Source organism: Miniopterus schreibersii (genome assembly GCF_964146895.1).
Source record: "Miniopterus schreibersii genome assembly, chromosome: X".
NCBI classification, from domain to species: domain Eukaryota; kingdom Metazoa; phylum Chordata; class Mammalia; order Chiroptera; family Miniopteridae; genus Miniopterus; species Miniopterus schreibersii.
The window spans coordinates 104,746,016-104,773,138 of record NC_138104.1 but is presented as its reverse complement, the minus strand read 5'-3'; the positions used below and the strand labels follow the sequence as shown (position 1 = coordinate 104,773,138).

General features: G+C 51.0%; 1 protein-coding gene across 4 annotated transcripts in view; it reads left to right on the top strand.

Annotated features, from left to right (window-relative positions):
* Positions 1–27,123, top strand: part of LOC308551468 (steryl-sulfatase-like) — an 82,786-nt gene that overhangs the window by 10,937 nt on the left and 44,726 nt on the right. For 2 of the 4 annotated variants that reach the window (XM_081126007.1, XM_081126006.1), the window contains exon 2: positions 16,414–16,542. The exons of 1 other annotated variant lie outside the window; for it this stretch is intronic. The gene's annotated coding sequence lies outside the window, so the exon portion shown is untranslated. Of the gene's footprint in view, positions 1–6,374; positions 6,497–16,413; positions 16,543–27,123 lie in introns of those variants that run through there. One more of the 4 variants, XM_081126008.1, reaches the window with a different exon arrangement.

Genomic DNA, 27,123 nt, shown 5'->3' with positions numbered 1-27,123 from the left:
GATATGCAAAAGCTTTCAGCGCAAGATAAACAAGATATAAAGCCTTCTTTTATTTGCATTAACAACCGAAACTGTCCGTGTCAGGCATCACTTAACAGGTTGAAAGAAACCAGAATTAACAGACTGTGGGCGGGGGGGAGGGACCGTAAGACGCATCCGCAGACCCGTCTCCACTGCCACTCTTTGGTCTCATTGAAATCCCTGCCTTTTCTTCGCAAATTAACCCTGTAAAACTCGGTCACCGAGTCGGCAAGCCCTTAGCTATGGATCCGGGGTAATCATCAAGGTAGGGATGATGCAACAGGAGGCCCGTCTCACCTCCAAGTTGTCCAGGAAGGAAAACACCCCCTCAGTGTGAGTAAATACTGCAAGTGCCAATGGCAGTAATAAGCGAATGCTTGTGATTCTGAGGAGGAGGAATTTCAGCCCCGGCCCCACTCCCTGCAGCCCCTTTGCCTTTCAGTCTGACAGGCAGCCTGCAGGTGAGACGGGGCCCAGGGTCCACTGTTTCTCTTAATGGTTACAGTGTCTTGTGCAGACAGACGGGGTGGGGGTGGGGAGCGGTTCTCCTTTATAATTAACTTGCCTTCCCCTGTGTTTACCTTCTCAGTTGTTTCACTGTGAGCTCCATTGCTACTGTAGCTCCATTGCAACTGTAGCCCCATTGCTACTGTAGCCCCATTGCTACTGTAGCCCCATTGCTACTGTAGCTCCATTGCTACTGTAGCCCCATTGCTACTGTAGCGACTGACCGATACCATGTAGCCTGTTTATTATTTTGTTTGTTTGTTTGTTTTTGATCCTCAGCTGAGGACATTTTTTTTCATTGCTTTTCACAGAGTGGAAGGGAGTGGGGGGTGGGGGCCATGGATGTGAGAGAGACACATCAATCGGTTACCTCTTGCACTGGCCCCGACCGAGACCGGAGATGGAGCCTGCAACCGAGGTATGTGCCCTTGGCCGGAATCGAACCTGGGACCCTTCAGTCCTCAGGCCGACGGTCTAACCGCTGAGCCACACCGTCTAGGGCTCATGGAGCGTGTTTAGATATTGGCACAAGATGCCAATACCTCCCCCTCCCAAATAGCAAAAAGCAAAACTGTCTCCAAGTATTGTCACAGGTCCCCTCAGCTGCAGTGGACACACTGGCCTGGAATAAGGGTCTCAGATGCATGAGGCCAGCTCTGACATGCAGCAGGGTTTGCATCCTGGGCAGTATTGACGCTTGTGGCCAGGTGGCTCTTGTTTGGGGGGCTGATTCATGCACTGTAGGATATTTAAAATCTATGTACACACTAGACGCCATAGCAAAGGTCCACCCCCTCATCCCCCGTCCGGAATAGCCTCCAATCCTGGCTGGTTTGGCTCAGGGGTTAGAGCATCAGACTGCAGACTGAAGGGTCCTGGGTTCGATTCTCGCCAAGGGAGTGTACCTCGGTTGCAGGCTGGATCCCCAGCCCTGGTCAGGGCACATGCAGGAGGCAACCCATCCATGTGTCTCGCTCACATCAATGTCTCTCTCAGTCTCTCTCCCCCTTCCACTCTCTGTGGAAAGCAATGGAAAAAATGTCCTCAGGTGAGAAATAAAAAAAAAACACAAAACCTCCAGACATTGCCACACATTTCCTGAAGAGTAAAACCACCCCTGTTTTAGGATCACGGAGTTGGAGACAAGCCACGGCATCCGGGAGATCAAGGATGAAGGAGGCCTGAAGGCTGCCCTTCGTATCCGGGTCTCCGCTGTCTCCACCTCTCCACGCAGCTCTTTCCTGCTGCCGGGTGGTGTCCCAGCTTGTTGGACCTGGGTCACTGGGCGAGGGTTCCCTGGGACCTGACCTGCCACCCCTGTCGCATGTGAGGAAACTCTGGGGTTATATGAGGTCGAGCGTCTTGGGCGGGGTACTCGTGAGCATCGATGGGCTTGCCCCGGGGCCTCACATCTTGTTTCCAAGTCCTGTTTTCTGATGACAGACTGACAGCCCTTTGTCCAAAACCTAAAAAAAAAAAAAAAAAGAAAAAAAAAAAAGGGAAAGAAAACGATTGGCAACTAGGTTTTTTGGGGTAACTTATCTGGCAGCAACGCGAGTCCTGAATTTGTGTAAGCTTAAGGTTGCGACATCATGGTTTGAAGACGGGTATATTGGGAAACACTCGGCACAGTGAGTTTAGCTAACATCTCTCATGCTTACAAACCCTGTCTGGTTTGGGTGATGAAACGGCGCGTGTCACGCAGTGAGTGCCGCTGAGAAGAAAACTGCAATCTGCATTTTCAGTCCCAAGAACTGTCCTGAAGGCAGCCAGGCTTTGAAGCAACGTTCGAATTCTTTCACTACATTTATTTTGATTTTTCTAAAAAGCCGCTGTGTACCTTCTACGCATCCAAAAAAGCCACACGTTTGTGTTTCGAGACTGTGGGCCTGGAATTTTAATTGCAGGCGGAAGGGGGTTGGTGGTTGAGCCGTGTGACTTTGAGCAGCGGGTGACAGGTGTACCATGCGGTGTGTCCCCCACCCCCGTTACAGTGTCCCCGGGGGCGCCCACGGACCCTCAGAGGCTGCCGGCACCCCCCAAGCTCTGCGGTGATATCACAAGAGGCTGAGACCTAAATCCAGGTAGAAGAGTCGGGTAGATGGATGTGCTCTTTGGCCCCCTGTGCCCAGGGCTAAGCCACTTTTTTAAAAAAATGATTTTAGAGAGAAAGAAAGAGAAACATTGATGGGAGAGAGAAACATCAGTACCCCGCGTGCTTTCCAGGCCGGGATTGAACCCACAACCTGGGCCTGGGCCCTCACTGGGAATCGAACCCCGTGGCCTTTTGGTCTCATTGGGGACGCTGCAAGCAACTGAGTCGCCCGGCCGGGGCTCGAAGCCTCTTCTGACCCCTGCGCTTCAGCCCCTGCGCCTAAGTACCCGTTACCGAAACCTCCTGGGCGCTGGAGCTCTGACCTGGGGGTAAGACAGCGAAAGCCTTGCCTTGACTTTCGAAAAGCCAAGGATGTGATTCCCTTTTTTTTTTTAATGCAAAAGACATACGATCTAAAGAAGTGAAACCTATGTAATTTTATTAACCAATGTCACCCCAAGAAGTTCAACGAAAACAGGCAAACAAGTCCATTTTGGGTGCAGAAGGAAGGGAGACGGTTCTGCGAGGCCTGCGTCTCTCGGTGGGGGCCTCTCGGAGTGAGCGCGGTCGCTTTGCTCCCGCACACGCCCAGGGCACCCGCCCGGGTGTGATAACAGAAATGACGCCGGGCATTGTTCAGAAGTCTCCTGCGGAGGGCTGGGCAACACAGTCACCCCTGGTGCACAAGCCCGGGTCTAGAAAACCTCTTAGAAATGAGCAAGACGGAACTTGGCCTGGGAGTGGGAGTCTCCACCTCGGCCCGGCGGATATCTGGGGCCCGGTCATGCCCTTGGCATGGGCTGTCTCGGGCATTGTCAGATGTGGAGTAGCACCCGTGGCCTCTACCCACGGGATGCCAGGAGCGCCGCCCACGAGCTGCGATCGTCCAAATTATCTCCGGCCCTGGCCGGTGTGGCTCAGTGCTTAGAGCGTCCGCCCGCCGACTGAAGGGCCGGGGTTTGATTCCAGCTGAGGGCTCGGACCTCGGTCGCAGGCTCGGTCCCCGGCCCCAGGTTGGGCGCGTGCAGGGGGCAAGCAATCGATGTGTGTCTTTCACATCCGTGTTTCTCTCTCTCTGTCTCCCTGAAAAAAAAATATCCTCACGTGAGAATTTAAGAAAAAAAAAAAAAAGAAATCTCCGGATGTCACCAAGTGTCCCCCGGCAGGCAGAGGCCCTCCAGGTTTCCAAGCGCCCGCCTCGGCCTATGTCTTCCTCCGTGTGGAGCCCGACTTTAAAGGTGGGAAAAATGAAGCCTATTTTCTTTAGAGACGGTCACCATCAAGAGCCTCTCTGAAATTCTTCTGTCGATAGCCCTGCCAAATTTCTCTGCAACAAAATACATAAAGTATACGCAAGTTGAAATTTGCCGATTTTTTTTTCTGTGACAATGAAGCGTTAGAATTTTTTCTTCTGTATTAAATCTGTGGAATGAAATAGGGCTTTAAAGGAAAATTATAATGGATATTCCAGCAATTAGAGAGATTGCTCAGATTCTGTTTTTTTGTGTGTTTGTTTGTTTTTTGTTTTTTTTTTTAAGAATAAAGGTGCATACAAATTGCAAAAACAAACAAACAAACAAAAAACATACAAAACCTCTCTGCCCTATCATATTCTCACACCGCCCCTGGGTGACTCACGAAGAGGCCTGTCGAAAGCCTCCGTGGCCCTTCTGGGTCATATCGAATGATCGACATATCAGCAGCCGGGAGTCAGCACCGGGAATGGGGTTTTTTAGGAACTTGTCATCGCAGATCAGCCCAAGCGAGGGATCCATCCAGCCAGGAGGCTGCCGCGGGCGCCGGGGCCTGGAGGGCGCCTGAGTCACAGGCTGCTGGTTGGCAGGGAGAGGATCTCCAGGGCACCTCGCTCAGGCGCAGAAAGGGGTTTTTTTTCAGTTGCACGTGCGGGAAGTTGACAGAATCGGCGGAGACGCCGCGGGACCCGGGGCCAGTTGCGTTGAAGACACGGCGGACACTCCTGGCGGGTCTGATTGGCGCGACCGGTAGCTGCTGCCTCTGGCTGCTGACGGAGGGAACCGCCGGATTTGGGAGTAGTTGGGTTTGCGTTCTGCTTAAATTCTGCAGCATTAGGACTGTTTGACGAATACTGGGGAGTGGGTGCTATGGCATCCATCACCGTGTAGCGTATCGCCATGAGCTCAGTGTCTCAGGACGGCCCCTCAGGGCCGTGGGTGGGCACAGCCTACCTGGGCCCTGTGCCCAGGGCCTTCCAAGGCTGCATGAAATTGTTGGCCGGGGGTGTGCATCCCAAGCTCATCCAAGATGCGGGCAGATTCTTGTTCCTGTGATTAGAGGACTGGGGTCCTCAGCTTTTAGGGGCCACGCCTCCCTGTTTCCTCTGGGCCGGCATGTCTTGCGCATGGAGTCAGTTTTCTACGGCCCGGCGCCTGATTAGGGCAGGCCCACTCATGACGGGCGCAAGTCTACGGAGCTTAGGGACGTCAGTGACACAGGCGACGTCCCTTTTACTTTTTCACGTCTGATCGCTTAGAGGTCCATCTGAGGTCCCACCCCCGCCCCCACGCGCACCCAAGAGGGAAGGAATCTCACAGGAGCCCGGGAGGCTGCCTTAGAGCGCCCCGCGCTCTGCGCTGAGGCGCGTGGTCATTAGAGCCAAGGCGGGGGGGCGTTGAAACCCTCGCCAGCTGTGACCTGGATCCAGCTTCCGGGTAAAGGAGGGCTTGTGGCGTTCGGCCGAATCTCAGTTTGAGGACGTCACCTCGTGCTGGCGGGAGCAGAAAGCTGGATGGTGTTTCTCCGACATACACGTCGGCTTCGATTGCTTTGTTCACATTTATTTTTTTTTTTAATTGGGGCAAAATTTATATAATAGACAGTGATCCTTTTGAAAGTGTTCAGTTCAGAGGCGTTTAGCACATGCACCCCCCTTGTTCAACCACTACCTGTTTCGTTCTAGAATATTTTCATCTCCCCCTAAAAACGAACAAATAAAAATAAAATATGCCCGAGATCAGCCACTCTCTCCTCTCTCCCAGCCTCTGGATTTTCTAATTCTGGGCAATTTTGCATGGATAGAATCACACGCTATATAGCTGTTTTGTTGTTTTCAAAGACCACCCAACGTGTCCGCTATCCCAGCTGCACGCCTTTTTCATGGCTGAGTAATATTCCACCACGGGGCTGCACCGCCTTGTGTCCGTCCGTTCATCTGCGGGCGGGTGTTTAGCTTGTTTGCACCTTCTGGTGACCGTGACCAGTGCGTCTGTGGACGTGGTGGGCAGGGGCCTGTTGGCGGGCGGGGGGCGGGGGGTCTGCTTTGAATTCTGTGTTTAACACAGCAGGTTTTAAACCTGTTCCCCGGGGCACGTCTTACTCTCTCTGCATGTTCGAGGTGCTCAGCTTGGCGGACTGCCTCCACTCGGGCAGCAGCCCTGGGCAGAATTATAACATCTCCTGTCACAACCTGTGTGCGGGCGGAATGCGCCCGCTCCGCCCGCGAGGTGCCCCTGGCACACCCTGGCTGTTTCTGTTCTGCGTTAGCATTTGACGGACTTGTTTCTCTCTGCCCTGCAGCCTGTTGGGAATACCCATCGCCCGGGCGGTTGTGACTCAGGTGTCCTAAAAAGGAAGGGGGAGTCCCAGGGACGCGGGTCACCTGATAGGCAGGGTCACATGCTCCCAGGCGATAAACTCACGCAGGAGCCTCAGGCCGGGCCATGGGTCTGGAGGGTCCCTCCCCCGTGTCCTGGGACGGCGGCCGCTCCCCAGGCAGGAGAAAAGTCTCTGGCTATTCGGTGAGGCTTGCGGATTCGTAGAGGATGGGGCCTGGCCGAGGGGTTGGCGCTCTGGCTCTCCAGGAAGGCGGCCGCAGCTCCAGGAGGCCCTGAGTCGGTGAGTTGAACCTGCCTCTCTGCTCGGACTGGGCCAGGAGCCAGGAGCAAACAGGGTCACCTCCGCCTGCAGGCCAGCTGGCCTGTCTGCTCCCCAGGACGGGCCTCCGGCCTTTTTTTTAAATTTTTTTTCTTTCACCACCCCGCCTCTCTCTGCCCCAGCTCGGCCGGCACCCAGTATTTCCCCTCTCCCTTGGTCTAGGCCAGAACCGGAGGCTGTGAGGCCCGGGGCACGGAGCCAGCCTCCCACACCTGATGCATACCTGCGATTCCAGACGTATCAGGAGCCGTTATCTTTGGGTTTATTGTACCAAATGACATCTACCATTCCAAGTCCCACTTTATCACCCTCAGCAAATGCCGTTCCAGCTGATGAGTCAGGCGATTTGGGGATTTTATTAGACATAATCCATAGAAGGGGCTCGGCCCGGCCGGGCGTGGCTCAGCCGTTGAGCGTCGACCTGGGATCCAGGCGATCGGGGTTCGATTCCCGGTCAGGGCACAGGCCCGGGTTGTGGGCTTGATCCATGACTCTCTCATCATTGATGTTTCTATCTCTCTCTTTCTCCCTCTCCTTTCCTCTCTCTGAAATCAATAAAGATATACTTTTTTAAAAAAAATCATAGAAGGGGCTCAGTGAATATTTACAGGTTATTTTTTGCAAAGAGAGCTCCCGGCGACTGCACAGCCCTTAATGAGGCCGCGATGCGGTGCTGAGCGTGGACTGTAGCTCACCCCTCATTACGTAGGGGGTTAGATCCATATTTGATAGACCCACGCGGCGACTCTTGGATTAGAGAAATTCTGTATACACCCAGCGACCTTGGGACCCGGGTGCCGCCAGCCTTTCCCAAGGGATTGTCGATTCCTGGATTTCCGCATTCAGCTCATTCATGTTGCATTTGCCCCTTTTATTTGTTGGCTCAGGGAGGCCGGGGTCCTGCTGACCCGCGAGGAGCACACAGGGAGGAACATGAGGAAACACCCCTGCGGCTCCCACGGTTTCCTATCAGTGTGACGGCCGGTTCCTCACCCATATGCTTGGGGTGGTGCCCACAGCGAACTTACCACATTGATAGAGTTTGCTTTTCAAAATGTTATTTTTCAGTTACGGTTTACATGCCGTATTGTTTTGTATTAGTTTCACGTGTGCAGCACAGGTGGTTAGACAATCACATGCTTTACAAAGTGATCCCCCGATCAAGCTGGCCGCCCCCCCCCCCCGGCACGTACACAGTTATTTCAATATCAGCGACTAGGTTCCCGGTGCTGTGCCTGCCTTCCCGTGACGGTTTTATTACTGCCGTTTCTGTTCTTCTCAATCCCTTCAATTTTTCCCCCAGTCCTCCAACCCCCCCTCCCCTCTGACAGCCATCGTTTCTCTGTATCTATGAGTCTGTTTCTATTTCGTTTGCTCATTTATTTTGTGTAGATCCCACATCTAAGCGAGATCCTAGGGTATTTGTCTTCCTCTGACTGGCTTATTCCACTCAGCACAGTGCCCTCCAGGTGCCTCCAGGCTGCCGCGAATGCTAAGATTTCAGCCTTTTTCACAGCTGCGTAGTATTCCGCGGCGTGGATGTACCACAGCTTTTTTATCCGCTCGTCTACCGATGGGCACTGGGGCTGCTTCCAGATCTTGGCTATCGTAAACAATGCTGCTTTGAACATCGGGGAGCATCGATTCTTTCTAAGCAGCGTTTTCGGTTCCTTGGGATATACTCCCAGAAGTGGAATTGCTGGTTCGTCAGGCAGATTCATTTTTAATTTTTTGAGGAACGTCCACACTGTTTTCCACTGTGGCTGCGCCCGTCTGCGTGCCCACCAGCAGTGCACCAGGGTCCCCTTTCCCCACACCCTCGCCAGCACATGTGCTTGTTGATTTATCAGTAGGAGCCATCCTGACGAGCGAGGTGGTATGTCATTGGGGTATTATTTTTTAAATTTTTTTAAAATATATTGATTTCAAAGAGAGAAAAGGCGAGGGAGAGAGAGATAGAAACATCAATGATGAGAGAGTCATTGATCGGCTGCCGCCCGCAACCCGGGCATGTGCCCTGACCGGGAATCGAACCCTGATCGCCTGGATCCTAGGTCGACGCTCAACTGCTGAGCCACGCCCGGCCGGGCTCATTGTGGTTTTAATTTTCATCTCTCTGATAGTGACATTGGACATTTTTTCAAATGCCTGTTTGCCATCTGTCTGCCCTCTTTGGAGAAGTGTCCCTCCGGGTCCTCTGCCCATTTTTTAATTGGGGTGTTTGTTTTTGGGTGTTGACTTGTGTAAGTTCGGTATAAATTTCGGATACTGACGCGTCACCAGAGGGATGACTGGTGAATGTGTTCTCCCGTTCACGGGGCTGTCTTTCCATTGGGCCGGTGGTTTCCTTTGCTGTGCAAAAACTGGGATGAAATACATGTTTACAACATTTTGGAGGCTTATTTTCTCTTTTTAAAAATGTTTTTTATCGATTTCAGAGAGAGGGAGAGGGAGAGAGATGGAAACACCAGTGATGAGTCATTGATCACCTGCCTCCCATATGCGCCCGACTGGGGATCGAGCCCACAACCCGGGCATGTGCCCTGACCGGGAATCGAACCCATGACCTTCTGGTTCATGAGCTCAACCTCTGAGCCACGCCGGCCGGGCAAAACTTTCTCTTTTTTTCCTTTCCTGCCAAACTTCTCAAGAGAGTCACAGTCAGCTTCCCCCAGTGCCCAGCGGCTGCTTTCCGGGATGGCACAGGCACTTCGCCCCGGGTCTCTGGTTTCTGAACCCGACTGCTCGTGAAAGAGCAGGAAAAGTCAGTGTCTCCACTTGTTAAAAGTCGTTTCTTGACAAACACGAGGCCCTGGAGGTGTGTTCACCTGCTGATGCCATGGCCGGCCCTGCAGGGCTCAGGGAGTCAGATGCTTTCTCCGTGGCCGAGGCAGTTGGGTGTCACGTGGATAACGCAGGCCTGGGGTGCAGAGGCCTGGGGTCCTGCTCCGGTGTCCGCTGCATTGCTGTGTGACCGTGGCCGACGCAGTCACCACCCTGTCCCCTGTAAATCGAGCTCTTTGGATTTCGATTCCTAGAGGGTGTTCCTCACACATCCCGCACTCGGCCCTGTGGTCCGGGCCCCACACTCGCATTTTTTTCAGGCTAAAACCTGAGACCGGCTGTCCCGAGCTTTTCCACGGCCGTGACTGCGCCGGGAGGGGACCAGGGCTTGTTGATCGAGGATCCGGTCATTTGTAAACGTCTTCACCTGGGAGAGCCCGCGCGCGCCATAAATTCCCCAGGCTTCCGTGATTAATCATTTTCCACAGAAAGCAAGTAATTACGAATACGCCTGTAAATCATCGTTTAAAACCCACGCGCATAAGTTGACAGGCCACCCTCATAAGTCAGACGGCACTTATCGGGCCCTTACCCGCAAGGAAAGCTCAAGGCTGGGGTCCCCCACCCCCATTCCCGGGCGCCCGTTCCCAGCAACCCGACTCTAACCTGTGCATCCAGAGAAGGGCACGTTTATTGTCCATTCAGAAAACCCTTCATGCCCGGCTGGCGTGGCTCAGGGCCGTGGCTCAGGGCCGTGGCTCAGGGCCGTGGCTCAGGGAGTCCGAATACTTTTTCCCTGGGCAAGGCAATTTGTACCGAAGGGCCATGGGTTCGATTCCCGGTCAAGGGCACGTACCTGGGTGGCAGGTTCAATCCCCAGCTCCATTTAGGTCACATGCAGAAGGCAGGTAATCAGTGTGTCTGTTTCTCATCGATGTTTGTCTCTCTCCCTTTCTCCCCCCGCCCCATCGCCTCCCTTCCACTCTTTAAAACAAATCAGTGAAAAAAATATCCTTGGGTGAGGATTTTCTTTTTTTTTTTTTTAAATCCTTTATGTTTTAGTCGGCAGGGCCGACTTCTCTGCCAAGCGAAGACTATGGGACTCCATTCCCTGGCAAAGCCACCGAACAAAAGTGGTGTTTCGCCATTTACGCTTCTAAAGTTCTGCGCACAATTTGCAAAATTACATTGGGGATTCAGTTACCACCCCCATGAGCCCTGCCGGGAGCCTTCCTGCAGACAGTGGACCGGCGCCCACGGGTGGGGCCTTCACAGGGTCTCATCCTGGCTTAGGGTTTTCTTAAATTCAATAAATACATTGTCACTTTTGAGCATAAAATGTTAATGCCGTGAAGGCCGGTCTCCCCACGGTTGGGTCCCCAGGGTATAAACCGAACCCCGCTTCTTGGAGCTGTCGTCGTGAAAACAGGGGAACATAAGGCGAGGTCAGGCCAAGACAGGTGACGGGTCAAGACTACGAGAGATGCTTTTAGGGTACCATCGGGAAGGTTGCTTTCTGTGGGGTGTCAACGGACATACCCCCAAGGACATGCCCTAGGCCAGGGTGAGACCCTGTGAAGGCCCCACCCGTGGGCGCCGGTCCACTGTCTGCAGGAAGGCTCCCGGCAGGGCTCGTGGGGGTGGTAACTGAATCCCCAGTGTAATTTTGCAAATGGAGCCCTTAGCATTGTGCGGCATGTGAATAGGACAATCACTCTCATGTCCAGTAGCCTTCCCTCGGAAATGTCAAGTCAGCACCGGACCCGTTGAAAATGACAACGCCCTTCGTATAAATTAAAGCAGGAAGAACTCACCCGTCCTCCGCCAGCCAGAAAGTGGCCTCCGTCACTAAGGCCATTGGAAAAATGGACACTATCCCCTTGGCCGGCAAGATACGTCGGTGGTGGTGATTTTTTTCCCCTCCCTGGGTCAACCTTATCGTGTTTAGCTGATTTAAGGAATTTTTTTTTTTTTTGTCATAAATTCAAACTCAGGTGTATTTCAGGCATAAAGGCTGCTACCTTGTTAAACTCAACTATTAAAAATTGTCACTTTTTTTATTTAAATATATCTTTATTGATTTCAGAGAGAGGAAAGGAGAGGGAGAGAGAGAGATAGAAACATCAATGATGAGAGAGTCATTGATCGGCTGCAGCCTGCAACCCGGGCATGTGCCCTGACCAGGAATCAAACCCCGAGCGCCTGGATCCTAGGTCGATGCTCAACCGCTGAGCCACGCCCGGCCGGGCAAAAATTGTCACGTTTTTTAAAAAATAAGTTTTTACTGATTTTTAGAGAGAGAGGAAAGGAGACGGAGAGGAATAGATAGGAACATCAATGATGAGAGAGATTCATTGATCGGCTGCCTCCTGCAGGCCCCCGACTGGGGATGGAGCCCGCAACCCGGGCATGTGCCCTGACCGGGAATCAAACCAGTGACCTCCTGGTTCATAGGACAGTGCTCAACCAATGAACCACACTGGCGCGGGGCAAAAAATAATATTTTTAAATTGTGTGTTTGAAACGAACCCAGGCCCCCAGGCCCTTGGCTGAGTCTCCACCAAATGACATGGAGAAATACCCGATTGCCTTGGACGCCTTGTCATTTTACATGGCCGATGAAACATGCAGTTCTGCAGAAAAGGGCTCCTGTGAGTTAGGATGCACCTGTCTGAGGCGGTGCGATCATCCAGGTGTTCTTTGTGGATAGAGCGACGTCTTGGCACATGCCCTGGTTAAATTCCCAGCATTTCCACAGTCCTAGATAACAGGCGCTCACAGCGCATGCTAAATATCGATCGACGGGCGTCCACAGTTTCTTATCTGAGGCCCTGGGAGCCAGATGCGGTTTGCAATTCAGAGTTATGCATATTTATTTATATATGTGCGTTTTTATTGATTCAGAGAGAGGAAGGGAGAGAGAAAGAGGGAAACATCAATGATGAGAGAGTCATCGATAGCCTGCCTCCTGCAGGCCCCTTACTGGGTATTAAGCCCACAACCCGGGCATGTGCCCTGACTGAGGAATTGAGCTGTGAGCTCCTGGCCCCTAGGTCGATACTGAATCACTGAGCCAAACCAGACGGGCGAGTTATGCATATTTTAGAAAGATAATATGGGCCTTTGCCTTATCTCCCCGGGGCACGCTCAGCATCTGGGGGCAGCACCGAGCAATCCAACTCATTAATATTCCTGCAGAAAAACACGGGAATATTCCTCCCCGTGGGATATGTGAAGACCACAAGTGCTATAATAGTTAATTTAAAGTGTCTGTAGATAGTAATAAGGCAGAATGGGAGGAGGTAATTGTAACATAATAGACCATCCATGCCCTGATTATTTCCCGTGTCTAAGTAAAACATCAGCTATGGCCAATTCAGAAGAAATAAAAGACCTGCACATGTACCTGTCATGCATGTTCATGATCTCTGGATGCTCGCATTGGCCATTTAAAATACTTCTTTCATTGTCATCCGTCTTGTCGACCTCAAGCTTTCCCTGAGCAGCGTCTCACGCAAGCCAGTGACCGCAACCTTTTGTTCCTGAGGTCGGCAGTTAACAGGTCACACATTGTAACCACAGCCCGGTCCACGGTTGGGAAACGTTTTCCATGCCAGGCCACGTGGTAAATATTGTTGGCTTCACGGATTGTGTGTGGAACCGGACACAGTAGGCCCAGGCTGCCTGTCGCTACTTGAGCCAATTAAGCAGAGACAGGGTTGAATCATATATGAGCGTTTATTGCAATATTGCTCACAGTGTGAGAGAGCAGCAGGATTTGTCCTCATAAAATCTGCTCTACCCCCCAGCCCCCCAAAACCAGCCGCTTATATTGGATAAAAGGACAAAGATTACATGGGGAAGTGGGCAAAAAGCAATACGAATGCGTAGAATGGTTTAAAGGTTATAGGAAATGCGGGCTGGGGGTTGCAAAGTGGGGGGGCACCTCCAGGTGGAGGATGGAGATGGGGCTGGAGGTTGCAAAGGGCGGGACCCTCCGGGACTCCATTCCTTCCAGAACAAGGGTGTTACCTTCCCTTGTCCCTGGCGTTCAGCTCCTAGCCAGGTTGGAAAGTGCTGTCTCTAATTAGAACAATCACAGTTCACAGAACTTGATCAATATTTCTTCTAACTATAGCTAACAGTGGTGGTCAACAGAGCATGATCGACATCTCTGCCCCCAACCTGTGGCCAACCGATTCTGCAATTGCCCTGCAAAAGTAGCCGCAGAAAATACCGAATGGGATGGCGAGGCCGCCTTCCAGTAACGCTGCGTTGACCTGAACAGCGGCGGGCGGGGGCTTGGCCCCAAGTCCTAGCTTGACAGCCTCTGTTCTATGGGTGCCCCCCCCATCGGGCCTTTAGATTTTCCTTTGTGCTCACTTCCTTCTGCAAGTACGGTCCCTGGTGCTCATACCTCTGCGACAGGCATTGTAACTTAATCCCGTTAGTCACCCGGGGGAGTGAGCACAGAAAATGAAGCATCCGGCAAAGGGCTGCCAAGCTGATTTCTTAAAGTCTATTTTCTGTAACTAAAAGGTGTGGGCCGCAGAAAGGAAAATGATTTGAAGCTTTTAGGCCTCACAAGGGGAGTCGTCCGATTGCTCAAATCCACAAGCTTACCGTCTTCGTCTGGCCAAGTGAGGTCAGGATGAAGGCCCAGAAAAGGGGAGGCTGCCTGGCGGGTGGGCGCTCCCTGCGGTGGGATGAAGGCTCCTCGACGACAGAGCTGCGCTCGGTTCCAACAGGAATCGAACATGAAAAGCCGCGGGAGAAGATTGATTACAGTTTCAAATGCCACCCGGGGGGGTGCGGGGGAGGACGGCATTTCTGGGACACAGATTGACCCTAGGACGTTGTTGCTGGAAGCTTAACTACAGTGAAGCAAGATCTACATTTGCAAAAATCTATACGACATTTTCCTCTAATGCCATGTTCTCTGTGAACGTTATTTACCGAGCGGGATTATCCTTTGTGTTTTTAAAAGTATAAATGATAGATTTAGACGTTAATACATTGTTGCAAGGCATGTGCTAGCATTTGTCTAAATGTCAATGACTAGAAACAATATATTTAAAATGTGTCTATGTTCAAAGCAATCTTTATGGCTCCTTTTCTCAGCTCATTTTCTTCCTCCCCCGAGGATATTTTTTTCCATTAATTTTTAGAGAGAGCGGAAGGGAGGGAGGAAGGGGAGAGAGAGAGAGAGAGAGAAAAAATCAATGTGAGAGAGACATCAAACCTGCAACCCAGGTACATGCCTTTGACAGGAATCGAACCTGCGACCCTTAGAAAGTCGATGCTCTAACCACTGAGCGGAACCAACCAGGGCTCTAAGCTCATTTTCAATTGCTGTGCAGGGCTATGTACCAGAGGTGGAAAAACTTTCTCTCGAGGGCCAGGTAATGACCGTGTTCAGCTCCTCAGGCCAAACAATCCATCCTAATCACACAAGTCTGAGGCTAGCGCAGACGCCGCCGTGGACCATCAGCGAGCAGTGGGCGAGGCTGGGCTCCTGGACACTTTGTTGCTGGGCAAAGGAATGCAAAATATCATGCGAGGCTGGGTTCCTGGACACTTTGTTGATGGATGAAGGGATACAAAATATCATGCGAGGCTGGGTTCCTGGACACTTTGTTGATGGGCAAAGGAATACAAAATATCAAGCGAGGCTGGGTTCCTGGACACTTTGTTGATGGGCAAAGGAATACAAAATATCAAGCGAGGCTGGGTTCCTGGACACTTTGTTGATGGGCGAAGGGATACAAAATATCATGCGAGGCTGGGTTCCTGGACACTTTGTTGATGGGCGAAGGGATACAAAATATCATGCGAGGCTGGGTTCCTGGACACTCTGTTGATGGGCGAAGGGATACAAAATATCATGCGCTGCTCAGGTTTCACAGTGTATTCCTTTTTCAGCCACTTCAAAACATAAACAGGAAAACACTCTGTCTGGTTACAGAAGCACTTCGGGGAGGACAGCAGTTTGTGGCCCCAGCTCTACTAAGAAAATATTTAACCTTTAAAAGACGGCATTTAAAAGAGCATCATACAAACTCCATATATTTTCCAGGATCAACTGTACAAATAATGGTTTCCTTCCTTTTGCCTGTAAAAAAGAATGTATATGCTTAGGTTTCTGAGTATTTAACTAATGTGCCTAAAAAATGAAAAAAATGTTGTCTTGCTGAAATAATTTGCTGTGGTTCCCATTGTCTTTTTCTGGTCTTTGAGGACTTATGAAAAACCAGTCTACTCAATATTCACAGAGCTAAGTTTTTCGTTTTTTTTAACCTATGTAACTTTGTTAAATTGATATTTCTGACAGTCTTCACACATACAAAAAAACCAACAAATTCTAAATGAAGTCTTTTTGACCTTGAACTAACTTTGGAATTTTCCAGAGGTCCCTGGAACATATTAAAAGATTAGTTCTATTTCCTTACAAAAAGAAAAATATTAAATGGATTAGGCTTATTTGATGTAGTAAATTATATGGGAGGCATTGTCAAATAAGAATTGATGCTAAATATTTTTTAGGCTATGTTTGTATGAATATAAGTTATTAACATATATTTCAAAAATAAATATCTGATACGTCCTGAAAAAATATATATTGATTGAGAGTTTGCAAGGGGGCCACAAGCTCTTCATTGTTAGTACCTGTGGGAAGGACAGATATCAAATAATAAGAAAACAAATAAATACATTATTGCAAATACTGGTGATGGCTACCAAGGGGGGAAGGTACTGTGAGATTCAACAATGGAGGCCTACAGGGCGTCCCCCCAAAAATGTACACACACTTAACAGCTGGTCAGTCAATTGATGTTTCTTTGTTTTCAGATTTAATCCGTTGGAATTAATAATTATTCAAAGGGCGTATGCATTTTGTGGGACACCCTGTGTATTTGCTTTATATGGGGCAATCAGGTGGGCTTCTCTGACGCGGTGGCTACTCACCTGAGATCTGCAGGTGACTAGGAGTTAGGAAAAAACTGGCAGACAAAGGAGTTATTTAGGCAAGAAAGAGCTCATTGACGGGGCCCAGCGTACGCTTATCTGTATGATTCTTTCCAATGAATCCGCAGGGTGCACCCGATGTCCCCCGATCATCGACGCTGACAGCCCCTCACCTGGCCGTACCCGCACATGGTGGTCTCCATAACGTAAGACCTTCCGAGGACATCGCCCAAGACCGTCTCCACGTTCTTATCGGCGTAAGTAGAAGACACTGTGAAAATATCATTGCCTGGCCGCCCCGACTAAGCCCAACGGGGCTGTGTGGCGACCTGGATAATTGTATTTTGGAAGATTCTGATACCACGGGGACGGCCCACGTTCGGAGCTGTCCCGGTATCGTTTTCGTTCGGAAAGGACCGTCCAACAAAAGGTCCCTTGGCCGATGGGGAGCGGGAATCAGGGCCAACGTGGTTTCCTAGGGAGCAGATGTACTTGTGACGAGGGCAGGGCAGGGGGTGGTGTGTAGGCCGGACCCTGAGAAGTAGAGGGGTGGGGGTTTTGTAAATGGTTTGAGGGCTCCCCTGGACCTCGGAGCTGACTCTAGTTGCATGAACGCAGCTACGAACCCATGGCAGGGGGAAGGGTCCTGGTGAGCCTGGTGCTGTCACCTGAGGACAGAGCAGGCGGGCGGGCTTCCTGGAGGAGGGCACCTCTCCCTGGTTGCAGTATATGTGTGGGGGGTGTTGAGGGGACCGGATGGTGAGAACTCTCTAGCACCCTTGTCTCTCGGAAGGGGCCCAGCTCTGTGGCCCTCTGCATTGTGATGTCACAGGGGACACTGCTTGTCATAGTCCTGTCCCCTCCCCCAGCGGCAGCAGGCTCCACGGAGCGTCCTTCACAGAAGGTAGCAGCTCCCGTTGGTAACGGAAGGCTCCGGAGGCGGAACCGCGGCGTAGCGTCCGAGAGACCCAGTCTCGGTCGGCTGGCCTGCCTTCCCGGGAGGCCGACACACCTCGGTGCCCAGGATGGTCCTGAGAGCAAAGCGGGGCCCGTGTGTGGGCCCAGGTGTGCGCACCTGGCCGCGCCCGCCAGCCTGGGCGATGGGAGATGAAGCGAGGGTTTCAGGGAGATGGAAGGATCTTTAAACACAGCTTTGGACAGCCCGGTTGCCGAGGGGGCTTTGGCCGTCCCGGGGAGTTGGCAGGTCTGAGGGCATTGGGGTTTCATAGCTTTCGAGGGGGCTCTGCTCCTGGCGTCTCGTGGGTGGCGGCCTGGGTGCTTCTGAGCATCTGGCCGGACACAGGACAGCGAGTCAGCCCCACGCCCGCGGTGCCCAGGGCGGGAGGGACACCCTGCTCTGCGGCCCAAGAGGCTCGGCCCCAAGTCTTTTTTCTTTGTAGAATATCTGACGCTGTTTCCCTTGGAGGGAGCTGAGTTGGAATGAGAATGGAAGAGATGAAAAGCCAGCGACGTGTGTTTTTTTTTAGGATGTGTTTTCCCCCATTAAATTCAAACCCCGCGGCACAGGATTCTCTGACCGGAGGGGGCGTCCGGGGAGGCTCAGAGCCTCGGCTTGGTTCGCTCCTCACGCCGAGCAGCTCACCAGCCCCCTTTTCCGCTGGGATTTCTGCGATTTCTTCGTTAAAAGGATCTCGCGTTGCTCAGTCTCTGCCGCAGAAACGCACTTCCCGAGCGTTTGAAAGATTAATTCCGTTCCTAATGTGGCTGTTAACGCGGGAGGCGGCTTTTGATTTCCGACCTGGCTTTCGAAGCCTTCGGCGCCTGCTAAGTCGGGTTTTATTTCATTTTTATTTCGCTACAAAATAACTGTACATTTTGCGAGAAAATGCTCGGGGTCTTTTTTTTTAATTTTTTTTTTATTTTGGGTCCTTTTAGTCTAGAAGGGAGATTGGCATTTGGGGGGGGGGGGCCGCCAGGAATGATAGAAAACGCGGACAGACTCCGTGGCTAATTAACAGGGTGAGTCTGAGAAATCTCACGGTTGATTCATCTTAAACTAACACGGTCTTCATAGTGCTTCCTTCATGCGCTGATTCAGCGGGGATTAAAACGGCCATCCCTAAACGCCTGATGCCAGTATTGATCGTGTCTCAGCAGCACAGAGCCACCCCGCGGGCGTCGTGCTGGACCTCGTGGTTCCGAGTGCAGGGCCTCGGATCCAGCCGCTAAACTCTGCGTGGACGTGTTAGTGACAGTCAGGAAAACGCCTGCGATTTCTAGTGTGTTCCCCTCAAAAAAAAAAAATTAAAAAATTTAGGGATATTAGAATAAATTTTTCCGCCCCTGGCCGGTGTGGCTCAGTGGTCAGAGCGTTGCCCAGAGGACTGAAGGGTCCCGGGTTCGATTCCGGTCAAGGGCACGTACCTGGATTGCAGGTTGAATCTCCAGCCCTGGTCCAGGTCTTTCTCTCTCTCTCCCTCTCTGTCTCTCTCCCCCCTTCTTCTCTCTAAAATGAATGAAAAACATCCTCTAGTGAGAATTTAAAAAAAAAAAAAGAGAGAGAAAAAGGGGAATTTTATGAGACGTCATTTTCTTTGGTGAGACCGGCCTGCAGCCTGTGGGCTCATCTTGGGTCCGGATGTGCTGAGACAGACACGAGGGAAGGCGGGGGGGTGGGTGCAGAGGGAGAGATTACCCCAAAGAATTAATGTGCATGAAAGAATCACCCACGGACACAGGCAATCGTGTGCGGAAGGCCTGGGGCGGGCGCTGGGCGGGGGTGCAGGGGTCAGTGTAGGAAAACAAGGGGACATCTGTCATCCTTTCAACAGTAAAGGTAAATTTTAAAAAATAAAGATACATCCTTGGAGGGTGGTGAACATTTTTAACGACATTCCAACCAGCAAAGATCCACGATGCAAAAGCCCATGCTGGGGTCAGGATAAGCCCAACCTTTTTATAAGGTTGTGTGTCTCGGACTCAGTGAACAAGAGACGGCGCATTACGGTTTTTAAAGGATTTTTTTTGTCGCGGAGAAAAGCTTCATGGTCTAGTTTTAGGGTGGGAAAGGCAGAATCGGACGATCCCGGAACGCAGCGCCGTGCTTGCCGACTTAAATGAGAGATTTACGTGTGGATGTGCACGTTTTCCGTGGTGGACTATACACGTGCGGACACGTAACTGCAGAGAAAGATCGTATCATTTTATTTGCAATGAGTTTCAGGGCATGGGGACTACCGGCGAGTTTATGTCATTCTTTGCATTTTTTTTTTAATGCATCTTTATTGATTTTAGAGAGAGAGGAAGGGAGAGGGAGAGAGAGAGAAACATCAATGAGGAGAGTCATTGATCAGCTGCCTCCTGCACGCTCCCTACTGGGGATCGAACCCACAACCCGGGCATGTGCCCCGACCGGGAATCGAACCGGCGACCCCCTGGTTCATCGGGCAATAGTCAGCCGCTGAGCCCCGCCGGCCAGGGCTAACCTGCGTTTCCTAACCTGGAGGCAGCACTGACCAAAGCGATGCTGAGAAACTTTGTGGGGAGTTTCCGGACTTGCTGTCTCCCCCAGACCCAGCGGTTATCGGAGAAAATAATTCGTTCGTCTGGTGTGGACGAGCGAATTGACATTCCTGTCCTGCAATCCATTCTGAGCGCTTAACATTTTTATTAAAAGTGACACCTGTTCCCACATGGAAAGGAAACACGTCTCGGAGAGCTGCTGATTGATTTCTCCGCATTACTCAAGGAGTTACCTTTTTTTTTATTCACGAAATTACAACTGGCACGCCGTCCTGAAGGCAGCTTGGGAGTTCACCCGTGAATTTTGTTGACGTTGTCTTCTGCCGCCTCCACGGAATGGGCAGACCGTCAGGAGTAAGACAGTCCTGGGGCCCTGGCCGGTGCGGCTCAGTGGTTAGAGCGTGAGTCCGAGGACTGCAGGGTCCCGGGTTCGATTGCGATCAAGGGCATGTACCTCGGTTGTAGGCTCCATCCCTGGAGCGGGAGGCATCCAGTCAGTGAGTCTCTCTCCCATCGATGTCTCTTTCTCTCTCTCCCACTCTCTCAGAAAAGCAATGGAAAAAATATTCTCGGGTGATGATTAAAAAATAAATAAATAAATAAAAATAAAAATAGTCTTGGGAAGTGGAGGTCTGGAAAGTATCTGTTACCCTTCACAATTCCGTCAAGAAATCCTCTCTTATAAACACTTCCAGGGAAGGGAACGGCTGAATTGACAATTTTCCCTATCGGTTGAGATTCATTAATATTAATTTTAACATTTTTTGCCATTTTTTTTATTGATTCCAGAGAGAGGAAGGGAGAGGGAGAGAGAGATAGAGACATCAATGATGAGAGGGTCATCGATCGGCTGCCTCCTGCACGCCCCCGACTGAGGAGCGAGCCTGCAACCCGGGCATGAGCCCTGACCGGGGAATCGAACCCACGACCTCCTTGTTCATAGGTCGACACTCAACCACGGAACCAAGCTGGCCGGGCAGTAGAGGGTTTTATTCAGGACCATGACAGCAAAGTGGGGAGATGCTTTGACCAGAGACCTGCAAGGTTTCAAAGGCTAGACGAAGAAGGTATTTTCTATTGTAAAGGGGAAGCGGGTGTGGGAAAGTGGGGAGAAGCGGAGTCCAGACGAACAGTCGATAGCGAGTGTTCGACCCCAGTGCCGTCCTGTTCTCCGGGGAGCCTGTCTGTCTGCTCTCCTGGGTGGAAGGTGGGATGGGAAGCGGGACGAAGCTCGGGGTCCTGGAGGAAGTGGCTAAACAGACCTGAAATCTGGTTAAGAAACACTTTGTTCCCATCGATCAAGCAATTCGGTGCCTCGTTTATGAGGCAAAGAGTGTGAATTTGAAGAGCCTCTGCCGCCTGGTCCCGTCGCAGATCGTGTCAGGGATGGAGGCTCTTCCCTCTCCGCTTCTTGACATCATCGGGTTGGACTAATAATAAAATGGACACGAGAGCAGATTAACAGGAGGAAATCCAATTTAATGTGGTGCTCGGGAGATCGTCAGTGACGGCGCTGTCTGAAACCATGCACCAGCCAGCTGTTTATACTTTGTAGACAAAGAAAATGATACATTTATGAAGAACTAAGGAGACAAAGACACTTCGGGCTGGGAGCTCATTACTGAGGAATGTAAACAATGTTGCGCTCTCTCGGGTAGAAAGTGAATTAGCAACAAAGTAACAGGGTTTGTGGATACAATCTCCCGGCCTCCGGCTCCTTACTCCAGCAACAGGGGCGTCTCTGTCGCCCCGCACAAGGGGGGCACCTGTCCCAGCCGATTGATCTCCTGCCTTCGAGGGCACAGGAGGGTCAGCATGTCCTTCCTGACCCGCCGCTGAGGAAGTAACTAATTCAAAGTCATCCACGTGTCATCGTGGGGGGGTTGGGGGAGACCTGCCTTGGGCTCTGACAGTTGGGATGGGGGCATCAATGCATCTTACCTGAGTCCCATGGGGGAGGGGGATTCTTTGCAGTCATTCATTTTGCAGAATACAGAGGACAGAATTTCTTAGGGGTCCCTGTCTTCCAAGATCTCAGGGCTGGGGTGAGTTTCGACAGGGTCCCTGGTTGCCTTCAACCCTGCAAGGTCTTCTTCCATTTGTTGCTGTGGAGCTGAAAGAGAGCAGATATTCTAGGGGGACACCAAGAGCACGGGCGCCGAGGCCTGTCTTCCCCGCATGGCCTGCAAAAGCGAGCCATGAGCCAAGCTCGGCGGCTGAGCCAAGCTGAAGGGAAATGTTTGCCGAGGTTGGACAGGCCCTCCTTCCGGGGACAAGGTTCCTCCTGAGAACATGCTTATGAAATGCTCGCTGATGCCGGGACCGGGAGCAGAGCTCGGGGAGTGAGGTTGCTGTCACCTGGACCATCAGCTTGCATCCCCGGCGACAGGGGCGGGGCCTGGCGGGACCTGGAAGGTAGCAGCACACCTGTTGCTTTTCACCGTGAAACAAACCGGCTCCCTGCTCCTGTTGGGTGGTCTCTCAACGAGTATTGTGGGCTTGTTTTTAAAAATCTGTCGTCGCTTGGTCGTTTCCATCGATTATAATGATTTTCTGTGAGGCTTAGCAAGGGAAGGCTTACAGGGGGGTGTGAGTGGGGCTAATTAGTGAGATGCAAATCGTTTTGATGGCTGTTTGAAAACATGTAAAGGACCCGTCGTGAAAGGAGGTTGCCAAGTCGTTTGTTAATTGTCATGATCCCAGTGAGTTTGTTTCCTGAGGCGATCTCGCCTGAGGTCCAGCACACAGAGCAAGGAGCGTTGGGGAGGCGGGTCCCCTGCAAAAACGCACGAGGTTGCTTGTCGGGTTGGGTTTTCTTTTCATTTTTAAATATGTTTTTAGAGAGAGAGGAAGGGGGAGGGAGAGAGAAACGTCAATGACAGAGAGTCATTTGATGGGCTGCGTCCTGCAGGCCCCCTCCCGGGGATCAAGCCCAAAACCTGACCCAGTGCCCTGACCGGGAATCAAACCGGTGACTTTCGATGCTCCACCGGCTGAGCCACAGCGGGCAGAGCCGGTTGCCTTCCTTTCTCACGGGGCCTGCTTTTCTATGTCATTTCTGTGTCAACAGGTCTTAGGGACGTGTTTGCGTGTGCGCTGATGGATCTCCCGGTTGGGGACGATGCCACTTGTCACTTTGTTCAAATTCCCCACGTCTCCGAGATGTAATCCCTCCGCAGTATCTGGACAGATGGGGTCTTTCAGCGTCTGCCAGGTCACGGCAGTGGAAAGATGGGGCTTGGCAGGCTGGTCATGTCGCGGTCTGGCAGCTCTCGTAGGATCCTGTTCCTAGTTTTGGACACAGTCCTAGCTCCGGCCTCTGAGGCAACAGCGAAATCTTCTCTCTCTTTGCACTCAGCCGTTCGGGCAAATGAAAGGCAACTGCAGGGCCTTCTGCGGTCTGGGTGACATGTCCGCAGTTCCTGGAAAACCGTGATTGCCTGTGCATCGTTTTCTGTGTGTTTTTTCACCCTTAATGTCTCGTTTGTTCTTTCTGCGGTGAGCTCATTCAGCCCACGCCTCTTAAATAGCTGCGATCGGAACGGAAAACTATTCCAGCCGCGGTCGGACATGCAGAGAGTCAAGTGTCTCTCCACAGGTCTCAAGAACATCTTGCTGTTGATGTGATGACTACAGCAGCCTTAATTTTCATCTGAGTGACTTCAGGTCGTGGTATCGCTCACCTGGCTAACACTTTGTCATTGATTAAAATATTCTTTTTTTTTTTTTTAAATATATCTTTATTGATTTCAGAGAAAGGAAGGGAGAGGGAAAGACAGATAGAAACATCAAATGATGAGAGAGTCATTGATCGAGCCCTCAACCCGGGCATGTGCCCTGACCGGGAATTGAACCCCGTTCGCCTGGATCCTAGGTCAACTCTCAAAAGCTGAGCCACGCCCGGCCAGGCTAAAATATTCTTTTTTAAAAAAAATATGTTTTTATTGATTTCAGAGAGAGAGAGAGAGAGAGAAACATCAATGATGAGAGAGTCTTGGATTGGCCGCCTCCTGCATGCCCCGTACTGGGGATCAAGCCCACAAACGGGCCTATGCCCTGACCGGGAATCGAACCCGGGACCTCCTGGTTCATAGGTCAATGTTCAACAGCTGAGCCACGCTGACCGGGTAAAATACTTTTCATAAGAGTCTTAATCAGGCCACATCTTAGTAGCAGAGCCTTCATGCCCATGATTATGTTGCTTTACCAAGTGGGCTACATGTCTCCCTGTTGCATTTTTTTTAAAATACATCTTTATTGATTTCAGAGAGAGGAAAGGAGGGAGAGAGAGGGATAGAAACATCAATGATGAGAGAGTCATTGATCGAGCCCGCAACCCGGGCATGTGCCCTGACCGGGAATCGAACCCCGATCGCCTGATCCTAGGTCGACGCTCAACCGCTGAGCCACGCCCGGCCGGGCGTATATTTCCGATTTAAAAGGGTTTAGATTCCCTCTGGTTTCAGACGCGTGGAGGGGGATCCCCAGTGGCCTTTTGACAGAGCCTGGACTCTGAGCCCCGCTGAGGCCCGGAGGCCTTCCCTGTGCCTCACGGCTGGGCTGCTGGCAGCTGGGGTCTTTGCGGAGTCGTCTGTCCTGTCTCCTGCCCTGGGTTTGGTGATCTCAGGTTGCCATCCTGGCTGGGGGACAGCGACAGGAGTGACGACTGCCTAGGGTAAAAGCTCAGAGCACCCTGCAGGGACGCCGGTCCCCTTCCTGCCCTGCCCGCCGTGGGGGCCAGTGAGGACCCTCAGGAAGGAGCGGAAGGCCTGGGTGCCCTGGCTGTCTCCTCGGGACCCTGGTGCTATGAGGCTCCCGCACCCAGGCGTCATGCCACCGGTTGGACCGCGTCCTGGAGGGCTGGAGATCTCTCCTCACATTGGGGCCTGTGGCCTCCGTTGTCTGTTTTTGGTTTCTGACGTCTCCCGGGCATCCCCTGCAAGCCCCAGCTGCCGTCCCCGGCTCACGCCTCTCCAGCCGCCACTCTCACAGTGGGTTTGGTCATCTAACGCCTGGGCGGGGGGCGTGGTGTGTGGATGCCTTGCGTATGGCCCTCGCCGCCCATCTCTGCTGGACCACGGACACAGGGAGGGGCATGAGAGACACCAGGAGAGGCTCCTGTCTTGCAGAATCTAGTATCTCCCCAGCTCTTCTGAAGATGGCAAATGCAAACAAAGACGTTGGGTGGGACATTTTATTTTATTTTATTTTAATTTTTTATTTTATTTTATTTTATTTTTATTTTTTATTTTATTTTATTATTTTATTTTATTATTTTATTTTATTTTTTATTTTATTATTTTATTTTATTTTATTTTATTATTTTTTATTTTATTTTTTTATTTTATTTTTTTATTTTATTTTTTATTTTATTTTTTTATTTTATATTTTATTTTATATTTTATTTTATATTTTATTTTATTTTATTATTTTATTTTATTTTATTATTTTATTTTATTATTAACAACACTTTTTTTGCCCTGGCCGGATGGCTCAGTTGGTTGGAGCATCGCCCTGTATACACCAGACGTTTGCAGGTTCGATTCCCAGTCTCAGGGCCCGATCTCCGGTCGGGGCGCACACAGGAGGCAGCCGACCGACCGATCCCCGTTTCTCTCTCTCCCGTCGACCTTTCTCTCTCTCCCTTTCGCTCTCTCTAAACATCAATAAAAACATATCCTCAGGTGAAGATTAAAAACAGTTTTTCGTTAGTAGCCCTACATTAATTGAACGGATTCCCTTACGGCAGGAATGCTTGAGTGTGCAGAGAAACGCAGGGCCCGGGCCGAGGGTCAGCGCAAACGGGGGGTCGCTAAATACGCAGAACGTGAACATTCATCTTAGAAAAATCACAAGCAATTTAAATACGTCTTAAATCTATAGAAGCACCCGTTTAAACACACATATATATATTTTTTTTCTGCCCACATGTCAGATTCTTTTTGTTTATGAGTTTAAAGCAGGAGATCTATTGGGTGATTTCATTCCATCGCTCGAATTGAACAAAATCTGCATTTTTTTGTTTTTGTTTTTGATTTTCCTAAACAAAATGTGGTTTGTCCTGTAGGTGTTTTCCTATTTTCAATAAGCCTTTTCCCCCATCAGCCAAACAGATCCGTAGCGCGATCAGCGCCGTGGTGGAGTTTCTGTTACACAAGAGCCACGTGCATTCTCTTTAAATGAACACATTTCACGGAATTACATCTCTGGGGTTGAAAATGCCCTTTTGCGTCTCTCTCTCCACGATCATTCGGTTGCAGGAATAGCTACTGTCTCGAAATAGTTTCTCATCTTGCCAAGTTCAGAAAAATAGTATCTTTTTATTTTTTTTAACTGGGGGGCGGAAACTATGTCGTTTATCCAGAGTTAATGTGCCGCGCTTTTAATATTTGGGAGCACGGTCGTTTAACGGGTAAGTGCTTTATACACTAACTCCATTTTAATAGTTTAAAACATCGTTACAAACCCATGGTTCTAATTCGTGCTTGTAGGGAAAATAAGGTCGGGGTGCCTTAGACGGTAATAACTTATATGCGGTGGGGTTCGGAGCGGTTATTCACAAACTCGCGTTTTTCGAGGATTCTTAATTGGGCTGGATGGTACGCCTGACCCCAGGCCTCATAATATCTACCCCAGACACATATCGAGGTATAATTAATGATATACTCTCGCTGCGTGCTCACCAAAACCACGCGGCGATTCAGAAATTAATGTAGATATAAATCATCATTAATGGGCTTTTCCCCCCTCGGGCGTCATTTCGGTATAAAAGTTTTGCGCCCGCACTGAGACGCTGGCCACGAAGCACGGAGAATTGAGCGCGTTTTCCCGAGGGAGCACACGCAGGCTCGGCAGACCCCCGCTGCGGGGACCGTTAGGCACGGAGAGGACCTGTCCTCCGAGGCCGCAGATATTTTCTGACTTCGTTGCGTCACCGAGCAGCAGAGTGACTCTCCTAGGAGGCGAATCAAACGTGCCTGTCGGCCCCGAGTGAAAATCCTCAGCCTCGCCCTGGCTGCTGCGGCCCAGTGGTCAGAGCGCCGGCCTGCGCACCAGAGGGCGATGGGCTTGATTCCCGGCCCAGGGCACGGGCCTGGGTTGCAGGTTCGATCCCCAGCTCCGGTTGGGGTGCATGCAGGAGGCCGCCAGTGATGTGTCTCTCACCTCGATGTTTCTCTCTCTCTCTCTCTCTCTCTCTCCCCCTTTGAAACAAACAAAAAACAGGGCCCACGGTCCTAGGGGGGCTGGTGCATTCACCCATTTTCAAAATAAGCCCAGAACAAGCAGTGCAGACAGAATCATATCCCCCGAGTGTTTCTCTGACTACGTAGGGATATATATATATATATATATAT